Genomic DNA, 17296 nt, shown 5'->3' on the forward strand with positions numbered 1-17296 from the left:
GTGCAGTTTCTACAGTCACAGCCACAGACGCCTAGCACTTCTTCAAAGTTGTCTGGGTGTCTTGGTGGCTTTCCTCACTCATTTCCTTCTTGCACTCAGTTTGTCACTCAGTTTTTGAGAACTGCTTCCTCCAGTCAGATTTACAGTTACAGTACCTTACTGTTTGTATTACTTCAACAAAACATTGATGGAAATGACATCCAAAACATAATCAGTGACTCAGAAATGTTCATGTATCCATCCCCTGACCTGTCTAAAGAAACTTGGCTGCAAAAGTGATGATTTCCTGTAAATTCATCAAGGGGTGCCAATAATTGTGTCCAGTCTACATTTTATGTTAGTATTTTTTTTTTTTTTGGTTAGTATTTTTACTTTTAAAAATATTTTGCTTAAACAAAATTGCTTTGTTTGCATTTATTTCTGACCACACAGTGCATCTGGAAAGTATTTACAGCTTCACTTTTCCCATTTTATGTTACAGCCTGATTCAAAACAGATTTATTTTTTCCTCAAAATTCTACACACAATACCCTATATATATATATATATATATATATATATATATATATATATATATATATATATATATATAAACTAAGAAATCACACGTCCATAAGTATTCACAACCTTTGCTATGAAGCTCAAAACTGAGCTCAGGTGCATCCTGAGCTTTTAAAATTTTTAAAATTCTTCTTCTTACTTATAAGGTTTTGAATAATCAGGTCCCATCTTATCTTAGGGACCTCATAGTACCATATCACCCCAATAGAGCGCTTCGCTCTCAGACTGCAGGCTTACTTGTAGTTCCTAGGGTTTGTAAGAGTAGAATGGGAGGCAGAGCCTTCAGCTTTCAGGCTCCTCTCCTGTGGAACCAGCTCCCAATTCAGATCAGGGAGACAGACACCCTCTCTACTTTTAAGATTAGGCTTAAAACTTTCCTTTTTGCTAAAGCTTATAGTTAGGGCTGGATCAGGTGACCCTGAACCATCCCTTAGTTATGCTGCTATAGACGTAGACTGCTGGGGGTTTCCCATGATGCACTGTTTCTTTCTCTTTTTGCTCTGTATGCACCACTCTGCATTTAATCATTAGTGATCGATCTCTGCTCCCCTCCACAGCATGTCTTTTTCCTGGTTCTCTCCCTCAGCCCCAACCAGTCCCGGCAGGAGACTGCCCCTCCCTGAGCCTGGTTCTGCTGGAGGTTTCTTCCTGTTAAAGGGGAGTTTTTCCTTCCCACTGTAGCCAGGTGCTTGCTCACAGGGGGTCGTTTTGACCGTTGGGGTTTTACATAATTATTGTATGGCCTTGCCTTACAATATAAAGCGCCTTGGGGCAACTGTTTGTGATTTGGCGCTATATAAAAAAATTGATTGATTGATTGATTGGTCCTGTTTCCACTGATATTTTGAGAAGCTTGATTTACTCTTTGTATTTGAAACAGCATAAACAAATTAAAATGCATGAAATGCCAAGGGGACGAATACTTTTGCAAGCCACTGTATATACTGATTTTTGTTGAGTAGGCAACAGTGCCTGTGGTGCCAGTGACTGTGTGCTCACCTCAGTAATGGATTCCATTTTGATACTATTCTGTTTTTTCTGGTTCCTGTTTCTTCAGCTTTGTTAAAACTTTGTAAAAACCTTGTAACTATTAGAAATGCTTAAGCAGTGGGTCAACCCTCGGAGTCTGGTCTGCTTGGGGTTTCTTGCTCATCATCAGAGGGAGATTTTCCTGATTACTGTTTCCTGTCTGCTCGGTCAGGGGGGTTAGTAAGGTTAGACGTGACTCGTGTGAAGCGCCTTGAGGCAGCTTTGTTGTGGTTTGCCGTTATATGAGACATTCCAGAATTATATATGATGATATTTAAAATACTTTAGTCCAAAATAACAAAATATATCACATAACCTGCCAATTAAACTGTCATAAAGCAAAATATAATTTGCTGGAAAGAAATTGTCTTTACATAATTAAATATACTGAATAGGTGTAAAATACCCCTAAAAATGAGGTTTTTCTCTTGTCCCCACCTCCTGGTGACAACCTTTTACATCAATTTTAATGTCAATCAATCAATCAATTTTATTTATATAGCACCAAATCACAACAAACAGTTGCCCCAAGGCGCTTTATATTGTAAGGCAAAGCCATACAATAATTACGGAAAAACCCCAACGGTCAAAACGATCCCCTGTGAGCAAGCACTTGGCAACAGTGGGAAGGAAAAACTCCCTTTTAACAGGAAGAAACCTCCAGCAGAACCAGGCTCAGGGAGGGGCAGTCTTCTGCTGGGACTGGTTGGGGCTGAGGGAGAGAACCAGGAAAAAGACATGCTGTGGAGGGGAGCAGAGATCAATCACTAATGATTAAATGCAGAGTGGTGCATACAGAGCAAAAAGAGAAAGAAACACACAGTGCATTATGGGAACCCCCCAGCAGTCTAAGTCTATAGCAGCATAACTAAGGGATGGTTCAGGGTCACCTGATCCAGCCCTAACTATAAGCTTTAGCAAAAAGGAAAGTTTTAAGCCTAATCTTAAAAGTAGAGAGGGTGTCTGTCTCCCTGATCCGAATTGGGAGCTGGTTCCAGAGGAGAGGAGCCTGAAAGCTGAAGGCTCTGCCTCCCATTCTACTCTTAAAAGCCCTAGGAACTACAAGTAAGCCTGCAGTCTGAGAGCGAAGCGCTCTATTGGGGTGATATGGTACTATGAGGTCCCTAAGATAAGATGGGACCTGATTATTCAAAATCTTATAAGTAAGAAGAAGAATTATAAATTCTATTCTAGAATTAACAGGAAGCCAATGAAGAGAAGCCAATATGGGTGAAATATGCTCTCTCCTTCTAGTCCCTGTCAGTACTCTAGCTGCAGCATTTTGAATTAACTGAAGGCTTTTCAGGGAACTTTTAGGACAACCTGATAATAATGAATTACAATCCAGTCCAGCCTAGAGGAAATAAATGCATGAATTAGTTTTTCAGCATCACTCTGAGACAAGACCTTTCTAATTTTAGAGATATTGCGCAAATGCAAAAAAGCAGTCCTACATACGAGTATTTGTTTAATATGCGCATTGAATGACATATCCTGATCAAAAATGACTCCAAGATTTCTCACAGTATTACTAGAGGTCAGGGTAATGCCATCCAGAGTAAGGATCTGGTTAGACACCATGTTTCTAAGATTTGTGGGGCCAAGTACAATAACTTCAGTTTTATCTGAGTTTAAAAGCAGGAAATTCGAGGTCATCCATGTCTTTATGTCTGTAAGACAATCCTGCAGTTTAGCTAATTGGTGTGTGTCCTCTGGCTTCATGGATAGATACAGCTGGGCATCATCTGTGTAACAATGAAAATTTAAGCAATGCTGTCTAATAATACTGCCTAAGGGAAGCATGTATAAAGTGAATAAAATTGGTCCTAGCACAGAACCTTGTGGAACTCCATAATTAACCTTAGTCTGTGAAGAAGATTCCCCATTTACATGAACAAATTGTAATCGATTAGATAAATATGATTCAAACCACTGCAGCGCAGTGCCTTTAATACCTATAGCATGCTCTAATCTCTGTAATAAAATTTTATGGTCAACAGTATCAAAAGCAGCACTGAGGTCTAACAGGACAAGCACAGAGATGAGTCCACTGTCCGAGGCCATAAGAAGATCATTTGTAACCTTCACTAATGCTGTTTCTGTACTATGATGAATTCTAAACCCTGACTGAAACTCTTCAAATAGACCATTCCTCTGCAGATGATCAGTTAGCTGTTTTACAACTACCCTTTCAAGAATTTTTGAGAGAAAAGGAAGGTTGGAGATTGGCCTATAATTAGCTAAGATAGCTGGGTCAAGTGATGGCTTTTTAAGTAATGGTTTAATTACTGCCACCTTAAAAGCCTGTGGTACATAGCCAACTAATAAAGATAGATTGATCATATTTAAGACCGAAGCATTAATTAATGGTAGGGCTTCCTTGAGCAGCCTGGTAGGAATGGGGTCTAATAGACATGTTGATGGTTTGGAGGAAGTAACTAATGAAAATAACTCAGACAGAACAATTGGGGAGAAAGAGTCTAACCAAATACCAGCATCACTGAAAGCAGCCAAGGAGAACGATATGTTTTTGGGATGGTTATGAGTAATTTTTTCTCTAATAGTTAAAATTTTATTAGCAAAGAAAGTCATGAAGTCATTACTAGTTAAAGTTAAAGGAATACTCGGCTCAATAGATATCTTAGATCTTGTTCTGACTTATGGTATGGAAATAGAAGACTTAACAGTATTCCCTGAAAACTCCCTTCTGTCTGATCATTTCTTAATAACATTTACATTTACTCTGATGGACTACCCAGCAGTGGGGAATAAGTTTCATTACACTAGAAGTCTTTCAGAAAGCGCTGTAACTAGGTTTAAGGATGTGATTCCTTCTTTATGTTCTCTAATGCCATATACCAACACAGTGCAGAGTAGCTACCTAAACTCTGTAAGTGAGATAGAGTATCTCGTCAATAGTTTTACATCCTCATTGAAGACAACTTTGGATGCTGTAGCTCCTCTAAAAAAGAGAGCTTTAAATCAGAAGTGCCTGACTCCGTGGTATAACTCACAAACTCATAGCTTAAAGCAGATAACCCGTAAGTTGGAGAGGAAATGGCGTCTCACTAATTTAGAAGATCTTCACTTAGCCTGGAAAAAGAGTCTGTTGCTCTATAAAAAAGCCCTCCGTAAAGCTAGGACATCTTTCTACTCATCACTAATTGAAGAAAATAAGAACAACCCCAGGTTTCTTTTCAGCACTGTAGCCAGGCTGACAAAGAGTCAGAGCTCTATTGAGCTGAGTATTCCATTAACTTTAACTAGTAATGACTTCATGACTTTCTTTGCTAACAAAATTTTAACTATTAGAGAAAAAATTACTCATAACCATCCCAAAGACGTATCGTTATCTTTGGCTGCTTTCAGTGATGCCGGCATTTGGTTAGACCCTTTCTCTCCGATTGTTCTGTCTGAGTTATTTTCATTAGTTACTTCATCCAAACCATCAACATGTTTATTAGACCCGATTCCTACCAGGCTGCTCAAGGAAGCCCTACCATTATTTAATGCTTCGATCTTAAATATGATCAATCTATCTTTGTTAGTTGGCTATGTACCACAGGCTTTTAAGGCGGCAGTAATTAAACCATTACTTAAAAAGCCATCACTTGACCCAGCTATCTTAGCTAATTATAGGCCAATCTCCAACCTTCCTTTTCTCTCAAAAATTCTTGAAAGGGTAGTTGTAAAACAGCTAACTGATCATCTGCAGAGGAATGGTCTATTTGAAGAGTTTCAGTCAGGTTTTAGAATTCATCATAGTACAGAAACAGCATTAGTGAAGGTTACAAATGATCTTCTTATGGCCTCGGACAGTGGACTCATCTCTGTGCTTGTTCTGTTAGACCTCAGTGCTGCTTTTGATACTGTTGACCATAAAATTTTATTACAGAGATTAGAGCATGCCATAGGTATTAAAGGCACTGCGCTGCGGTGGTTTGAATCATATTTGTCTAATAGATTACAATTTGTTCATGTAAATGGGGAATCTTCTTCACAGACTAAAGTTAATTATGGAGTTCCACAAGGTTCTGTGCTAGGACCAATTTTATTCACTTTATACATGCTTCCCTTAGGCAGTATTATTAGACGGCATTGCTTAAATTTTCATTGTTACGCAGATGATACCCAGCTTTATCTATCCATGAAGCCAGAGGACACACACCAATTAGCTAAACTGCAGGATTGTCTTACAGACATAAAGACATGGATGACCTCTAATTTCCTGCTTTTAAACTCAGATAAAACTGAAGTTATTGTACTTGGCCCCACAAATCTTAGAAACATGGTGTCTAACCAGATCCTTACTCTGGATGGCATTACCCTGACCTCTAGTAATACTGTGAGAAATCTTGGAGTCATTTTTGATCAGGATATGTCATTCAAAGCGCATATTAAACAAATATGTAGGACTGCTTTTTTGCATTTACGCAATATCTCTAAAATCAGAAAGGTCTTGTCTCAGAGTGATGCTGAAAAACTAATTCATGCATTTATTTCCTCTAGGCTGGACTATTGTAATTCATTATTATCAGGTTGTCCTAAAAGTTCCCTAAAAAGCCTTCAGTTAATTCAAAATGCTGCAGCTAGAGTACTGACGGGGACTAGAAGGAGAGAGCATATCTCACCCATATTAGCCTCTCTTCATTGGCTTCCTGTTAATTCTAGAATAGAATTTAAAATTCTTCTTCTTACTTATAAGGTTTTGAATAATCAGGTCCCATCTTATCTTAGGGACCTCGTAGTACCATATCACCCCAATAGAGCGCTTCGCTCTCAGACTGCAGGCTTACTTGTAGTTCCTAGGGTTTGTAAGAGTAGAATGGGAGGCAGAGCCTTCAGCTTTCAGGCTCCTCTCCTGTGGAACCAGCTCCCAATTCAGATCAGGGAGACAGACACCCTCTCTACTTTTAAGATTAGGCTTAAAACTTTCCTTTTTGCTAAAGCTTATAGTTAGGGCTGGATCAGGTGACCCTGAACCATCCCTTAGTTATGCTGCTATAGACGTAGACTGCTGGGGGGTTCCCATGATGCACTGTTTCTTTCTCTTTTTGCTCTGTATGCACCACTCTGCACTTAATCATTAGTGATCGATCTCTGCTCCCCTCCACAGCATGTCTTTTTCCTGGTTCTCTCCCTCAGCCCCAACCAGTCCCAGCAGAAGACTGCCCCTCCCTGAGCCTGGTTCTGCTGGAGGTTTCTTCCTGTTAAAAGGGAGTTTTTCCTTCCCACTGTAGCCAAGTGCTTGCTCACAGGGGGTCGTTTTGACCGTTGGGGTTTTACATAATTATTGTATGGCCTTGCCTTACAAAATAAAGCGCCTTGGGGCAACTGTTTGTTGTGATTTGGCGTTATATAAAAAAAATTGATTGATTGATTGATTGAATAGAGCTCTGACTCTTTGTCAGCCTGGCTACAGTGCTGAAAAGAAACATGGGGTTGTTCTTATTTTCTTCAATTAGTGATGAGTAGTAAGATGTCCTAGCTTTACGGAGGGCTTTTTTATAGCGTAACAGACTCTTTTTCCAGGCTAAGTGAAGATCTTCTAAATTAGTGAGACGCCATTTCCTCTCCAACTTACGGGTTATCTGCTTTAAGCTGCGAGTTTGTGAGTTATACCATGGAGTCAGGCACTTCTGATTTAAGGCTCTCTTTTTCAGAGGAGCTACTATTGACGAGATAATCTATCTCACTCACAGAGTTTAGGTAGCTACTCTGCCCTGTGTTGGTATATGGAATTGGTGAACATAAAGAAGGAATCATATCCTTAAGCCTAGTTACACTTTCTGAAAGACTTCTACTGTAATGAAACTTATTCCCCACTGCTGGGTAGTCCATCAGAGTAAATGTAAATGTTATTAAGAAATGATCAGACAGAAGGGGGTTTTCAGGGAATACTGTTAAGTCTTCAATTTCCATACCATAAGTCAGAACAAGATCTAAGGTATGATTAAAGTGGTGGGTGGACTCATTTACATTTTGAGCAAAGCCAATCAAGTCTAACATTAGATTAAATGCAGTGTTGAGGCTGTCATTCTCAGCATCTGTGTGGATGTTAAAATCGGCCACTATAATTATCTTATCTGAGCTAAGCACTAAGTCAGACAAAAGGTCCGAAAATTCACAGAGAAACTCACAGTAACGACCAGTTGGACGATAGATAACAACAAATAAAACTGGTTTTTGGGACTTCCAATTTGGATGGACAAGACTAAGAGTCAAGCTTTCAAATGAATTAAAGCTCTGTCTGGGTTTTTGATTAATTAATAAGCTGGAGTGGAAGATTGCTGCTAATCCTCCGCCTCGGCCCATGCTATGAGCGTTCTGACAGTTAGTGTGACTCGGGGGTGTTGACTCATTTAAACTAACATATTCATCCTGCTGTAACCAGGTTTCTGTAAGGCAGAATAAATCAATATGTTGATCAATTATTATATCATTTACTAACAGGGACTTAGAAGAGAGAGATCTAATGTTTAATAGACCACATTTAACTGTTTTAGTCTGTGGTGCAGTTGAAGGTGCTGTATTATTTTTCTTTTTGAATTTTTATGCTTAAATAGATTTTTGCTGGTTATTGGTGGTCTGGGAGCAGGCACTGTCTCTACGGGGATGGGGTAATGAGGGGATGGCAGGGGGAGAGAAGCTGCAGAGAGGTGTGTAATACTACAACTCTGCTTCCTGGTCCCAACCCTGTATAGTCACGGTTTGGAGGGTTTAATAAAATTGGTCAGATTTCTAGAAATGAGAGCTGCTCCATCCAAAGTGGGACGGATGCCGTCTCTCCTAACAAGACCAGGTTTTCCCCAGAAGCTTTGCCAATTATCTATGAAGCCCACCTCATTTTTTGGACACCACTCAGACAGCCAGCAATTCAGGGAGAACATGCAGCTAAACATGTCACTCCCGGTCCGATTGGGGAGGGGCCCAGAGAAAACTACAGAGTCCGACATTGTTTTTGCAAAGTTACACACCGATTCAATGTTAATTTTAGTGACCTCCGATTGGCATAACCGGGTGTCATTACTGCCGACGTGAATTACAATCTTACCAAATTTACGCTTAGCCTTAGCCAGCAGTTTCAAATTTCCTTCAATGTCGCCTGCTCTGGCCCCCGGAAGACAATTGACTATGGTTGCTGGTGTCGCTAACTTCACATTTCTCAAAACAGAGTCGCCAATAACCAGAGTTTGTTCCTTGGCGGGTGTGTCGCCGAGTGGGGAAAAACTGTTAGAAATGTGAACGGGTTGGCGGTGTACACGGGGCTTCTGTTTAGAACTACGCTTCCTCCTCACAGTCACCCAGACGGCCTGCTTTCCCGGCTGCTCGGGATCTGCCGGAGGGGAACTAAATAGTATAAATATCTAAAATAAGTCTTGAATTAATTGTCTTCTGTTGTATTTTCATTACTTGAATCTATTGTACCTGTAAAAAACAACAAAAAATGAATAAAACATATTTTGAATACTATTTATTGTGCTATGAAGTTGTATCCCTGAATGTGCACGCAACCCTGTTACCCCCCAGCTAACACGGAACGTCCTTGCAACGTTGCTGGGAGGTTACATTTTCGTTGCACAATTGGGAACGTTCTGTCAACCTCCTGGCAACTTCCATCAGGAACGTTTACTTGTTACAGTTTTTGGACGTTTCTTTGGAACGTTGTACTTACGTTGAGGGGACCTTCTATTAACTACATAATTCACCAGCCTTATCAATCTATATATTGATTGATAAGGCTGGTGAATTGGTATTGTAAATTTAAATAAAGTGATTCCTGTATTTTCTTTCTTAACACTTATATTTTATAACTTGCTTAATTTTCCGAAAGTTTTCATTCGCAGGGATACTTTAGTAGGGCTACCACCCCGATGATAGTCTAGTCCGGATTGACCGGTCGATCGCATGAGGGGGGGAACTCCCGCGGTTCATTCTATCTGCGCATGCGCAGGGTCAAGAGGTCGTGAGGAGCTACAGTGGAGAGTGACGCGAGCGTATAATGGCAGAGGAAAAAGATCCCAAACTCATTTTCATCCAGAGTGGGAGGAAGATTATTTTTTCGTTTATTCAAATGGAAAATCCATCTGCCTTATCTGCAATGCAAACGTGGCATTACCGAAGAAAGGGAATTTGGAGCGGCATTTTAAGACGATCCACAAGAGCTACGATGCTAGCTTCCCGGCTAAAAGCCGGCTTGCAGCACAACAGGCCGTTTTCCCCGCGGACAAATACCACCAGTAAGGCTGCAACCACAGCTTCTTATCGTGCCAGCCGTGTTCTGGCAAAAAGAAAGAAATCATTCAAGGATGGTGAAATTGTGAAAGAAGCTTTCATGGAAGCTGCAGATGTGCTCTTTGCCGACTTTAAAAATCAGGAGATCGTGTCTGCAGGATGTGCAGCTCTCAAGAAAGTCTGTTGCACGACGATGCGAGTTAATGGCGGAGGATATTGATCGGCAACTGAGGAATGATATTGAGGTATGTGAGTTATTCTCTGCAATTCGAATCCACTGATAACTGTGGACGTGGCTCAGCTATGTGTATTTATTAGAATGTTTTTTGACAACATGAATGTAAAAGAACTGCTGAGCATTTTACCTTTGAAAGGCCACACGAGAGGCACAGATATGTTTCAGGTTTTTATGGAATTTGTTAATAAGAGCCAGCTGCCCCTCTACAAACTCATTTCTATAACCGAGCTGCCAGCTCGATGCCATCTTAATAATGTATTTATACAAACAACCATGTCATCAAATTTCATTGCATGAGAGGCCTATTAACTGATCGAGTAGTTCTGTTGTGTTTATATATGTGTTCCTGTTTTCAGCAGCATTGTAGCTGTTTCATGTATACTAAACTTGAAGCAACTTTGTAACAGATGGTACGCATCAACGACTCGACAGACTGGAGTCAAAGGTGGACGGCATACTACAACTACTGGTGAGGAATCAGGCTGCTGAAGAAGCTGCAGGCCAGACTTAAAACAACGGAGGAGCTGGACCAATTCAGCAAAACGCTGGAGGACCAGGAGTTTAGGACAGTGGTAAATTATTGTTCCTAACACTTTTGCAGAAGTGGTTATTTTCCTAAAAGTTGCATATTGCCATTGCACACATACTTCTTTTTACTCTGTCATAGGTGAATCTGCTGAAGCAGCTATCTGGATCAATGCTGAACTCCTTTGCCAGGACGATGCTCGGTGAAATTGGGATGTGGCAGTTGTGGGCTGGCGTCAGCCTCAAAGGATGGAAAGGGAAGAAAGCCCTGCAGCCTCTCACTCTCTAGAGTTTTGAAGCATAAGTTATCAAGGTGTCTCACTGCATCATTTAATTTTAGTTAGCAGTTAAAAAGAATTTTATCATTTCTCTAGTTAAAAAAGAGGAAAATACAAGACCGTTTTTTATTTTGTTTTTGTGACAGAAGCCTTCAGCAACAAGATGGAAATTTTACCAGATGCTATCGATGATGCGTTAACTGAAACACTGCGCCATGCAGCAAAGAGGGTAAGTAGTTAAACTTTTATGGCACCAGCAACTCACAGGTGACTTGTACTAGCACCATGGCCACACCTAGTCATTCCCTTCAATCAAATCCCAGTCCAGTGTTGACTCCCAGTTCAGTGTTGACTGTTTCAAGAGTAAAGACCGTGACCGGTTCACATGCACCCCAGCTCTTTGGAGCAATCTCTCTCTCTCTCTCAATCCGTTCCTCACATTTTGTGTTCTCTTTCCGCAAACATCTTAAAACCTATCTGTGTGGGCTCACCTTCCCTCCATAGTGTAACTGTCACTTGGCTGTGTTGACAATTGGAATTCATTCATTCATTATTGGTTTATTTGACAGGGACAGTGCATATTAATGAACGTACAATTGTTTATAGACAGTATATATACGAGGTCTGTCAGTAAAGTATAGGTCTTTTTTATTTTTTTCAAAAACTAAATGGATTTCATTCATATGTTTTTACGTCAGACATGCTTGAACCCTCGTGCGCATGCGTGAGTTTTTCCACGCCTGTCGGTGACGTCATTCGCCTGTGAGCACTCCTTGTGGGAGGAGTCGTCCAGCCCCTCGTCGGAATTCCTTTGTCTGAGAAGTTGCTGAGAGACTGGCGCTTTGTTTGATCAAAAATTTTTCTAAACCTGTGAGGCACATCGAAGTGGGCACGGTTCGAAAAATTAGCTGGTTTTCGTTGAAAATTTTAGCGGCTGATGAGAGATTTTGAGGTGATACTGTCGCTTTAAGGACTTCCCATGGAGCGGGACGTCGCGCAGCGCTCCCAGGTGCCGTCGTCAGCCTGTTTCAAGCTGAAAACCTCCACATTTCAGGCTCTATTGATCCAGGACGTCGTGAGAGAACAGAGAAGTTTCAGAAGAAGTCGGTTTCAGCATTTTATCCGGATATTCCACTGTTAAAGGAGATTTTTTTTTTAATGAAAGACGTGCGGACGGATTGCAGCATCGGCTCGCAGCCGCCGCGATGCTCCGCCACAGGAAAAACACCTCTGTTGGAAGCCTTAAGGACAAGTTGGAACATGCCCAACTGTTAAACAATTTCTCAGATACTCACTCCACTGAAAGCCATCAAAAGCCGCCTGGATTTTACAAATGGTTATCAACACGGGGGTGTTTTTCCTGTGCCGCCACACCGCGCCGGCTGCATCCCGACGCGCGGACCTGTCCGCACGTCTTTCATTAAAAAAAATCTCCTTTAACAGTGGAATATCCGGATAAAATGCTGAAATAAAAATATATATATATATATATGCGTCATCTGCATACATTTGCATATTTAGTTCAGAGCACACATCGGGGAGATCATTTCTATACAGAAAGAATAATAGAGGGGCTAATATTGAGCCTTGTGGAAGACCAACATAACTAGGGAGATACGAGGATGTGGCACCATCCACAACAACACGCTGCTTTCTGTTCGAAAGATAGGATTGAAACCATTGAATAGTATCCTCTGAAAAATTAAAATATGAATTGTAAAAATTGAGATATTGAATTAAGGATTCTGCATATTAATACATGGACTGGTTGAGCGCCCTTGAACTTCACTGTGCTGAGGGGACTGGCACTATAGAAGTTATTGTATAGTATTTTTATGAATGGTTTTCTTGGTTTTTTTTAGGCAAAGAAGGAGGATGAAAGAATTGGTACTGGTGTTAATGCTGACTCAGATGCTGGGGTGGATGAAGCCATGGGCGACGATGTGGATGCCGATGCCATGGGTGACGATGTGGATGCCGATGCCATGGACCATTGTGTAGTGAATGATGACGCCATGGACGGCAGTGCCATGAGTGATGATGCCACAATTAGTCATGGGTCAGATGAGAAGTGATTCATTTTATACTGAGAACTTATGCCTCCCCCTCTGTAAGGTACGGGTGAGACATGAAATAAGTGCCCAATTTTCCTTGCACAACTTTTTTCCTGGATGCCATGATCATCAACTCGACTGGTCTGACGCTATGTTTGTTTTGATCCACCTTTGTGATCCACCCACCATTGTGGGAACAAATCAAAAGCTGTGTTCACCACGGGGACACATTCAGCACTATTCAGGATTATTTGAGGGTTTTTTTTTTTTTTAACCGATGACGAACAATGCGTAAAAAAATCTGACCGAGGCAACTACATCGGTCCAAACCGGTCTGGATCCGGGACTGATGTTGCTTAAAGGGTGGGCGGTGGAGACATCTTCAGTTTTTGTTTAACGTTGACCCTTCTAGTTCATTTTATACTGAGAACTTATCCATGGCTTAATGCTATTGTAACTGTAATAATACTGGATGATGTCACCTGGCTTAGTACCTGAGAGATTGGAGTGTATTTTACCTGTTTCTATGACTGTATTATTTTATGTGTTTATTTATTTATGTAAGGTAAATTATTCTGTTGAAGTTTTATTGCACTGAAGTCACTGATTGAGAAAAGAAATTTCATTTTCTAGTGTATACAATTGCACAGTGAAAATAACAACAAAATCTTTAAACCTTAGTCATGGGTCACATCACGGATGAGAACTGATCCCTGGCTTAATGCTATTGTAATTGTAATAATACTGGAGGGCGGATGAGAACTGTCCATGGCTTAATGCATTGCTATTGTAATAATACTTCTAAAGTAATAAACTTGCAATTTACAGACTCATGCAATGTTCAGCTAGCTTTTGTTCATTAGGTAGATGTATTAGCATTGATTTGCAACCGTTACTAAAATTATATAACATGGTTATTATCATAGTTAACAGGGTGTTTATGGTTAAAGATGTTTAGTTAAATGATACAAATGAATTTGTGTACTTTAATGTATTTACATATGAATATCTTTTACATTATTAAAATATTTACATATTTAAAAAATAAAATATTTAAAAAAATCTGTCACTGGGTGTTTACGTCATATTTATCTAAAGTTCATCTGAGCAATAATGTTGCAACTCAATTTGCAACCCTGTTACAAAAGTATTTTTATTAAAGTAATAGTAAATAATGGTACATAAGTTTGTCATAACACAAAGATTAAAGCTACTGTCCGTAGATTAGTCCTTAATGATTATATGCACAATGTATTTGAGCATATATTTAGACACTGGGAATATTCAACAAACCATATGTCACTGCTGGAATATCAGATATTTTAGACGTTAATAGTTAAATTAACACATATAATGTATATATCAACAGTCTTGCCTAAAATTATATGACTATTCAGAGTAAACTTACTTCCTTTTATTGAATGAAATATAATTTACTGAAAAATATTTTTAAATATCCTTTTTCCAGACCATATTATTTTTGTAACAGGGTTGCGTGGATACATACACACAGCAAATAAAACATATGTGGTGGAAAAAAGTACCATTGATGGATGAGCTTGACAAATCATATAATTTAGTAGTTTATGACCCGTATTTCTTAAATATACAACATAAGATTTCTCACTAATTTAGAAGATCTTCACTTAGCCTGGAAAAAGTGTCTGTTGCTCTATAAAAAAAGCCCTCCGTAAAGCTAGGACATCTTACTACTCATCACTAATTGAAGAAAATAAGAACAACCCCAGGTTTCTTTACAGCACTGTAGCCAGGCTGACAAAGAGTCAGAGCTCTATTGAGCCGAGTATTCCTTTAACTTTAACTAGTAATGACTTCATGACATTCTTTGCTAATAAAATTTTAACTATTAGAGAAAAAAAAATACTCATAACCATCCCAAAGACATATTCTCTTTGGCTGCTTTCAGTGATGCCGGTATTTGGTTAGACTCTAGCTCTCAGATTGTTCTGAGTTATTTTCATTAGTTACTTCCTCCAAACCATCAACATGTCTATTAGACCCCATTTCTACCAGGCTGCTCAAGGAAGCCCTACAATTAATTAATGCTTCAATCTTAAATATGATCAATCTATCTTTATTAGTTGGCTATGTAACACAGGCTTTTAAAGTGGCAGTACTTAAACTATTACTTAAAAAACCATCACTTGACCCAGCTATCTTAGCTAATTATAGGCCAATCTCCAACCTTCCTTTTCTCTCACATTTTGGAAAGGGTAGTTGTAAAACAGCTAACTGATCATCTGCAGAGGAATGGTCTATTTGAAGAGTTTCAGTCGGGGTTTAGAATTCATTGCACAGAAACAGCATTAGTGAAGGTTACAAATGATCTTCTTATGGCCTCAGACAGTGGACTCATCTCTGTGCTTGTCCTGTTAGACCTCAGTGCTGCTTTTGATACTGCTGACCATAAAATTTTATTAGAGATTAGAGCATGCCATAGGTATTAAAGGCACTGCGCTACGGTGGTTTGAATCATATTTATCTAATAGATTACAATTTGTTCATGTAAATGGGGAGTCTTCTTCACAGACTAAGGTTAATTATGGAGTTCCACAAGGTTCTGTGCTAGGACCAATTTTATTCACTTTATACATGCTTCCCTTAGGTAGTATTATTAGACAGCATTGCTTAAATTTTCATTTACGCAGATAATACCCAGCTTTATCTATCCATGAAGCCAGAGGACACACACCAATTAGCTAAACTGCAGGATTGTCTTACAGACATAAAGACATGGATGACCTCTAATTTCCTGCTTTTAAACTCATATCTTAGAAACATGGTGTCTAACCAGATCCTTACTCTGGATGGCATTACCCTGACCTCTAGTAATGTGAGAAATCTTGGAGTCATTTTTGATCAGGATATGTCATTCAATGCGCATATTAAACAAATATGTAGGACTGCTTTTTTGCATTTACGCAGTATCTCTAAAATTAGAAAGGTCTTGTCTCAGAGTGATGCTGAAAAACTAATTCATGCATTTATTTCCTCTAGGCTGGACTATTGTAATTCATTATTATCAGGTTGTCTTAAAAGTTCCCTGAAAAGCCTTCAGTTAATTCAAAATGCTGCAGCTAGAGTACTGACGGTGACTAGAAGGAGAGAGCATATTTCACCCATATTGGCCTCTCTTCATTGGCTTCCTGTTAATTCTAGAATAGAATTTAAAATTCTTCTTCTTAATAAGGTTTTGAATAATCAGGTCCCATCTTATCTTAGGGACCTCATAGTACCATATCACCCCAATAGAGCACTTCGCTCTCAGACTGCAGGCTTACTTGTAGTTCTTAGGGTTTGTAAGAGTAGAATGGGAGGCAGAGCCTTCAGCTTTCAGGCTCCTCTCCTCTGGAACCAGCTCCCAATTCGGATCAGGGAGACAGACACCCTCTCTACTTTTAAGATTAGGCTTAAAACTTTCCTTTTTGCTAAAGCTTATAGTTAGGGCTGGATCAGGTGACCCTGAACCATCCCTTAGTTATGCTGCTATAGACTTAGACTGCTGGGGGGTTCCCATGATGCACTGAGTGTTTCTTTCTCTTTTTGCTCTGTATGCACCACTCTGCATTTAATCATTAGTGATTGATCTCTGCTCTCTTCCACAGCATGTCTTTTTCCTGGTTCTCTCCCTCAGCCCCAACCAGTCCCAGCAGGAGAGTGCCCCTCCCTGAGCCTGGTTCTGCTGGAGGTTTCTTCCTGTTAAAAGGGAGTCTTTCCTTCCCACTGTCGCCAAGTGCTTGCTCACAGGGGGTCGTTTTGACCGTTGGGGTTTTTACGTAATTATTGTATGGCTTTGCCTTACAATATAAAGCGCCTCGGGGCAACTGTTTGTTGTGATTTGGCGCTATATAAATAAAATTGATTTGATAAGATGCTAAAACTGAGGACTTATTTTTAAGAAGTGTATATGCCAAAATGTCCTCTAATTATGGAATGTCCCATATAAATAAAATGAATTGAATGTAAAGTTTCTTTATTTTACCATGTCTCTGTTTTGTATAATAACAATGACACATTTTTACCTCAGATTTAGTGGCATTATGGCTACATTTATGTTGATGTCTATTAATGTTTAAGTTTATTCAAAAATACATAAGCTGAATATTATTCTTCTGTGCCCCCCCCCAAGAATGTTGTCAAATTACAGGTTACTGTACACACAAACAATAAAAATACAGAAAGCTGTTTATTAAAAAAGAAAAAGAAACGTAATTAACTTAACAGTTTCCAGTTAGAATAGCATCCTGTTGCGTCATATTTCCCCTTATGTGCTTTACTAACAACCTGATTAACCAAAACAGGCATCGTCGGCATCCTGATCAACCCCTGAGAGCTGATCAGGTGTGGAGAAGAGT

At 39.7% G+C, this 17296-nt stretch overlaps 1 long non-coding RNA gene across 1 annotated transcript; it reads left to right on the plus strand.

Annotated features, from left to right (window-relative positions):
• The first annotated feature begins 9569 nt into the window (after nt 1-9569).
• Nucleotides 9570-12767, plus strand: LOC117516544. Its single transcript, XR_004562460.1, has 5 exons — nt 9570-10070; nt 10471-10635; nt 10731-10901; nt 11013-11095; nt 12729-12767. It is a non-coding gene; the product is annotated as an uncharacterized LOC117516544 (long non-coding RNA).
• Nucleotides 12768-17296: the final 4529 nt, after the last annotated feature.

This window comes from Thalassophryne amazonica, chromosome 9 (genome assembly GCF_902500255.1).
Source record: "Thalassophryne amazonica chromosome 9, fThaAma1.1, whole genome shotgun sequence".
NCBI lineage: Eukaryota > Metazoa > Chordata > Actinopteri > Batrachoidiformes > Batrachoididae > Thalassophryne > Thalassophryne amazonica.